Below are 7,910 nucleotides of genomic sequence, written 5' to 3'. Positions count from 1 at the left end.
TGATTGAAGTTCTGTAACTTGAAATTTCTGGGGAGGAGGACATCGAAACTCGATTTTGAATCCTTCTCGAATGGAGTCTAGGATCCATTGGTTCTGGGTGACTTGCTTCCAAGTTTGCCAGAAATAACGGAGTCTTCCCCCTAACGGCTTGGTGTCATTGTTTCCCCGTGTTTGGGTTGAAGAGGAAGCCTCTTCCCCTTCCTCCTTTTGGGTAGCTCCATCTACCCATCTTGCCTTTCCCTCTTGGTATTGTACCTGAGAATGGTTTGGAGGGCCTCCGAAAGGGCTGGGTCTTTTTCGGTTTGTCTTCTGGAAAGCAATTTTTTCCTATCGGCTGCACTTTCCAGGATAGAGTCCAAGACTGGACCGAACAAGTAAGAACCGGAGAAGGGAATTGCGCAGTTTATTTTTGGAAGCCATATCTCCTGTCCATGACTACAGCCAGAGTGCCCGCCTTGCCGTGTTTGTTAGTGTCATTCCTTGCTGCGAACCGGATGGATTCAGCTGAGGCGTCAGCCATGAAGGAAGCGGCCATCTTTAGTAATGGGAGGGAGTCCAAGATTTCTTCCCTAGAAGTTTTTATCCTGAGGTGGTTTTCTAATTGGTCCAGCTACAGGACCATCCCTCTGGCTACCGAGGTGGCAGCGATATTTGTATTAATGGTTATTGCTGATGACTCCCATGCTCTCTTTAATAACCAGTCTATTTTCCGATCCATCGGGTCTTTTAATTGTGATGAATCTTCAAATGGGATAGTGGTTCTTTTCACCACCTTTGCCACTTGCACGTCCACCTTCGGGATTTCTTCGAACAGTTTTATCTCTTCTGGGTCAAAGAGAAGTCTGCTTTTAAAATCTCGCGGAACATATAATTTATTTTCCGGTTCTTCCAATTCTTCTTTAATTAACTCTTTCAGGTTTGTATTTACAGGGAATAGTTTCCTCTTTTTTGCTCTCAGGCCCCCAAACATTTCGTCCTGTATGGTGCGAGCCTGTTCTTCCTCGTCTTATGGCGGTTAGGAGAAGATCTAGATCCTCGCTGGAGAATAAGTACTTCCTCGGTTCTCCTGAAAGGGAAGGGGGTTGTATTGTCCTCCATTTCTTCGGAATAGTATAACCCCTCTTCCTCCGAATCGGAGTCTAGACCGTTTAGCAGGTGGGGGGGGGGCTGGCGGAGGAATGTGGCTTAGAACCCCCCGACCAGCCTCGGCCCCGTCCATAATTTCAGCGTAGTCCCAGCAGGGACCCTCTCTGCTCCTATCGCCCGTAGGGACAGGAAGAACACACTGGAGAGGGGGGTGGGGAGGGGCCTTTTAATCTATCTCGCTTCCTGTCCCTACAGAGGCCAATGGGGACATCCTCCAGTGGGTGCTGTCATGGAGGGACGTCCTGGAAAGGTTTGTACACAAACATAGAAGAGGATTCTTTACGGTAAGAGCAGTGAGACTATGGAACTCTCTGCCTGAGGAGGTGGTGATGGCGAGTACAATAAAGGAATTCAAGAGGGGCCTGGATGTACAGGGTGGGCCATTTATATGGATACACCTTAATAAAATGGGAATGGTTGGTGATATTAACTTCCCGTTTGTGGCACATTAGTATATGTGAGGGGGGAATCTTTTCAAGATGGGTGGTGACCATGGTGGCCATTTTGAAGTCAGCCATTTTGAATCCAACTTTTGTTTTTTTCAATAGGAAGAGGGTCATGTGACACATCAAACTTATTGGGAATTTCACACTAAAAACAATGGTGTGCTTGGTTTTAACGTAACTTTATTCTTTCATGAGTTATTTACAAGTTTATCTTTGTTTACAGCCATTGACATGTCGCCGAGGTTAACACGTGAGGAGCGGATAGAAATTGTGTTAATGTCTGGTGAACGCAGTAACCGGGTCATTGCAGCAGATTTCAATGCAAGACACCCTACGAGACCACCCATCTCCAATGCTACAGTTAACAAACTGCTTGCCAAGTTTCGTGAAACTGGTTCAGTGTTGGATTTGCCAAAATGTGGACGCATGAAATCTGTCTGTAATGAAGAAACATCAGTGGCTGTCCTAGCTTCATTCAGCAAGAGCCCACAGCGTAGCACTCGCCGCATGTCACTGGAGAGTGGCATTAGTCGAACATCCCTTCGGCGGATATTACCTACTTACAAATGGCACCCTTACAAACTCCAGCTACTGCAGCATCTCAACCAGGATGACCCAGATCGGCACACTGAATTTGCAGAATGGGCAAAACAAAAACTGGAACAGGACCCTCAGTTTACGCAGAAGATTTTGTTCAGTGATGAGGCAAACTTTTATGTGAATGGTGAAGTTAACAAACAAAACCACCGCTATTGGTCTGACACTAACCCACATCGGATAGATCCCTCCAAGACTGTTGGAACAAAAAAAATTATGGTGTGGTATATGGGGTACAAAGATAGTGGGGCCATTCTTCATCAATGGAAACCTCAAGGCCACTGGATATGCGAAATTGCTACATGATGATGTGTTTCCCTCTTTATGCACTGAAGCTGGCACGTTCCCTGAGTTTTCCCAGCAAGATGGTGCACCACCACATTATGGGTGTCAGGTCCGAGCATTCCTACATGAACAGTTTCCTGGAAAGTGGATTGGTCGTCGTGGGCCAGTTGAATGGCCCCCAAGGTCTCCCGATCTGACCCCCTTAGACTTTTATCTTTGGGGTCATCTAAAGGAAATTGTCTATGCTGTGAAGATACGAGATGTGCAGCACCTGAAACTACGGATACTGGAAGCCTGTGCTAGCATTTCTCCTGCGGTGTTGCTATCAGTGTGTGAAGAGTGGGAGAAGAGGGTTGCATTGACAATCCAACACAATGGGCAGCACATTGAACACATTTTGTAAGTGGTCAGAAACTTGTAAATAACTCATGAAAGAATAAAGTTACGTTAAAACCAAGCACACCATTACTTTTCTTGTGAAATTCCCAATAAGTTTGATGTGTCACATGACCCTCTTCCTATTGAAAAAACAAAAGTTGGATTCAAAATGGCCACCATGGTCACCACCCATCTTGAAAAGTTTCCCCCTTACATATACTAATGTGCCACAAACAGGAAGTTAATATCACCAACCATTCCCATTTTATTAAGGTGTATCCATATAAATGGCCCACCCTGTATTTCTGGAGTGTAATAATATTACAGGCTATCGCTACTAGAGAGGGGTCGTTGATCCAGGGAGTTATTCTGATTGGAGTCGGGAAGGGATTTTTCCTCCCTTAAGTGGGGAAAATTGGCTTCTACCTCCCTTTTTTTTTTTGCCTTCCTCTGGATCAACTTGCAGGATGACAGGACAAACTGGATGGACAAATGTCTTTTTTCAGCCTTATGTACTGTGTTACTATATTGGGCCATAAGTACATTAAATCTGTGAATAAAATGCTGAAACGCTTAGTCGTTATTCGCCATTTTCCTTAGCTTCAAAATGTTCCTGATTTTAGGATACCAGAGAGCAGTACATTGCGGCAGCTCAGATTAGCCCAAGTTATGTCACATATCTGACAGCGGGGAAAAGTTAAGCCATTGTTTCCATAGTTACAGACTACAAACCCTGTGTAGTCTGATCCTGCAGTCATACTCCCATTTTGTTTGCCCCCTACTTTGTGCAGACACATGCTGCGTTATAAGAAGGCAAAGATGGAAGGGGATATGACCGCAGGATCAGAGTACACAGTGTAGTCTGTTGCCATGGAGACACATAGGAATGGTATACACACTAGATTTTTAAGCAAAGTTGCATCATTTTTATGGTAGATCTAGAAGGGGCAATAAAAAAAATAATAAATAAATAAATGGTTGTGTTCGTACCCTTAAAGGGGCCCGGGTCCCATTACACAGTGTTAGCACCTGGGACCAACCTGATCGTTCTGCCACTTTTAGGAAGAGACTAGAATAAGGAGGCGATGGTGAAAAATACTTTAAATGCACAGTTGTACAACAACGATACTATACAAAGAAAATATGGAGATTTTCATGCCTTTGGCACAAGTCCTTCCACCTTTACATAACTGGAAAGTCCACATTACAGGGAGGCTGGAAACTTGAGTGATGAAATAAGAATTTGGAATATTTGGCTGCAGGAGGAGGGGAACTTGCATGGTGAGGATTCCTGCTGCCAAAAGTTAATCACTGACGCCATGGATGATGGGAAAGGCGTGAACACCGGTGGTGACACTAACTAGAGATGAGCCAATTTCATATTCTGAAATTCACTTCACCCTTCGTTTGGTGGCAAGAGGTGAATTGCGTTATGGATTCCGTTACCACAGACGAGGCATTCGGTCATAATAGAAGTCTATGGCCTTCATAACAGATCCGTCCAGTTTCCGTTATGCAGGAGAGGACTCCAGCATAATGTAAACCCGACGGATCCGTTAGGCAGGCCATAGACTTCCATTATGATGGAATGAAAACCGGAATGCCTATAAAAAAGGTATTCTGGTATTCATTCCATTATGGAATTGCGTTACGGTCCGTGGTAATGGAATCCATAACGCAATTCACATTATACCACAACCCGAAAACTTATTTCAAAATATGAAATTCGCTCATCCCTAGTAGTGATCACAGAAGAAAAAAAAAAAATCCCATTGCCCGCCCTGTCTCAGGGTTCAGCCTGAACACCCTGTACTTGTATGGGGCAGTGTGACCTAACAGCCATGGCTTGCTACTATGTAGAAACCATACTGTACCAGTATATTGTCATTTAAAAAAAAAAGGTCCCTTGGGTTTTGGAGTTAATTTTTTTAAGGGGTTCTCCGGGAATTAAGAAAATTAAAATACTTAAATATTAATTTATGATAAATATATTTCCAAATACCTCTCATTAGTTATAATGGCTTGTTTAGTGTAGGGAGCAATCATTAGGAGAAATAAAATGGCCGCCGTCCTATTAGTACACACATAACCAGTCCTAATCACACAGGGAGGACAAGTTACTTTACAACACTGACGTAAAGAGCTGCCTCATCCTCCTCTCTGCTTGTCAGGGATTATGATCCGCAATACATCTGATAAAATCTTCAGCTGAAGATCTGTAGGAATGGAGTTCATGAGGAGACATGAAGTACAGAGAGGAGGGTGTGAATAAAAAGCAGCAGCCCACAGTCTGTACTTCATGTCTCCTCATGAACTCCATTCCCACAGAGATTAAGCTGAAGATCTTATCTGAATTCAGGATCATAACCCCTGGCAGATAGAGCATAGATGGGGCAGCTAAAGAGCTCAGCTGTGCGATTGAGAGGTTTTGTGTGTACTAACAGGACGGCAGCCATTTTGTTTCCCCTGATGACTGCTCCCTAGACAACATGAGCCATTATAAATAACTAAAAGGTATTTGGGAATAAATTTATTATAAAGTAATATTTAAGAAATTTCATTTTCTTAATTCCTGGAGAACCCCTTTAATGGTAATGAATTTCTGTGGGTGTTTCGGGATACACATTGGTGGTACATCACAGGGATACCTCACCACCATCCCCCGTCTGTGTTTAGTGACTCAGCCGAACACTAGAGTGAATTGGCCGGTGTTTGGCCTTTTCCAGGCGGTTACATGATACAGTACATTCACATGGCCGTATCAGTTTTACGGTAAGACAATATACGGACAACGGCCATGTGCATGCCGCCTTTTGTGTGGGCCCTGTTAAAGATCTGCCTATTCTTGTTCACAAAACAAACAAGAATAGGACATGTTCTAGAATTTGCGTAACAGCCCATGGATGACATAGAAATTAATGGGTCCGTGTGCAAACTGAAAAAAATTGCGAAGCAGAAAGGAGCTGAAAATACAGTCATGTAAATGTACCCTAGACCATAACAGGCGACTACAGCTACTTTCACATCAGCGTTTTCCTTCCCACTATTGAGATTCGTCATAGGATCTCAATACCGGAGGAAACGCTTCAGTTTTGTCCCCATAACACTGAACAGAATGGAGTGCACCAGAATGTATTCCATTGGGTTGTGTTCCCATCGCTGCAAGCAGTATTTTTCAGTACGTCATGGGATGTGGAGCAAAACAGATCTGGCATGAAACACAATGTTGGGGCTCATGCACACGAACATGTGCCACCCGGGGCAGTGTTGCGGACCAAAAATTGCGGCCCACAATGCATGGGCACCGACCGTGGGGCCACCTTATGCGGATCGCGGACCCATTCACTTAAATGGGGTCCGCACCGCAAAAAAGTAGTGCATGCAGTGCAGGAGGTACGGAGAGAAACCCCACAGGAGCACTCTGTAGTGCTTCCATAGGGTTCCTTGCCTCCGTTCCATACCGACCATCCGTGATGTGGTGCCAGAGCGGCCGGGGGACCGCAGTTTGCGGGCCACAATACGGGCTCAGCTGGTACACGGTCGTGTGCATGAGCCCTAAATCAATGGTAAAGGATCAGTTTTCTCAGACAGAAAAGAAAACGGATCCATCCCCCATTGGGTTACAATGGTTTTAGTGCCGGATCCATCATGGCTATTTTAGAGATAATACAACCGAAACCATTCAGAATGGATGCAGATGGTTGGATCAGCAAAAACGCTTCCATTATGATAATACGGATAATGACAGATCCAGCAAAAAACAAAGATGTGAAAGTAGCCTAAGGATTATTGCACACGAACGTGCGCGCCCCGTGGCCGTATTGCGGACCTGCAATAAACGGGCACCGTTTCGTGTGCATTCTGCATCACGGATGCGGACCCATTCACTTCAATAGGTCCGCAAATCCGGAGATGCGGAATGGAAGCACGGAACGGTACCCTACGGAGTGCTTCCGTGGGGTTTCGTCCTGTACTTCCGCTCCGCAAAAAGATAGAACATGTCCTATCTTTTTGGGGAACGGCCGGATCGCAAACCTATTAAAGTGAATGGGTCCACGATCCGCTGCGGCTGCCCCACGGTGGGTGTTCGTGCATTGCGGGCCGCACAGGTTTGTGTGCAAGAGGCCTAAAGATGCGTGTAGACAGACAATGAGTGACATAGTGGCAGAACTCTTCCCACTGCTACCACAGGAGCATACGGTACAGACCCCACTGATTGCATGTTGGTGGTGTATCCTAATGGTATCATACCCTGTGGGAACCCCTGTAGTGTACACAGGGGGACATATATGCTGCACATTTTCAGCCGCAGCGTTTTATAGTGGAAGCAGAGCGGATATCCACACTCTGCATGGAGGAAGAAAAAAAATAAAAAAAAAAATAAAATGCATGATGGGAGTTGTAGTAGTGAACAGCTGAAGAGCATGAGGTTGGAAGCCACTGATTATCATCTATAATGAAATTACTGAGCTGCTCACTCTCAGACGGTGGTTGGATTTTATTAGTAGCTGGAATTAGGGGTGGGCGATGTGGCCTAAAATTTATATTGCGATATAATTTTAAGCATGTGCGATATGCGATATATAGTTTTCTATATTGGGGGGGGGGGGGGGGTTGTTTAAACTTTTTTTTTTTTAACTTTTTATTTAATAACTATTAGCCTCCTTAAGGGCTAGAACCCTTGTCATATTCACCCTAATAGAGCTCTATTAGGGTGAATAGGACTTTACACTCTCCCTGCTGCCCTGTGCTTTGTGCACACAACAGCAGGGAGCTGACCATGGCGGCCAGCCTCTCATGTGCCCCCCCAGCCTCTCATGTGCCCCACCAGCCTCTGATCTGCTCCCCCCCAGCCTCTGATCTGCCCCCCTATGGTAACTCAAACCCACCCCCCCCCTCCCTCCCCAGTATTATTCATTGGTGGCAGTGGCCACAGGGTCCCCCTCCTCCCCCTCCCCCCATCATTGGTGGCAGTGGGCAGTTCCGATCGGAGTCCCAGCAGTGTAATGCTGGGGCTCCGATCGGTTACCATGGCAGCCAGGAGTCACGCTACTGAAG

The sequence above is a fragment of the Bufo bufo genome, chromosome 10, assembly GCF_905171765.1.
Source record: "Bufo bufo chromosome 10, aBufBuf1.1, whole genome shotgun sequence".
NCBI lineage: Eukaryota > Metazoa > Chordata > Amphibia > Anura > Bufonidae > Bufo > Bufo bufo.
This window is presented reverse-complemented; position numbering follows the sequence as displayed.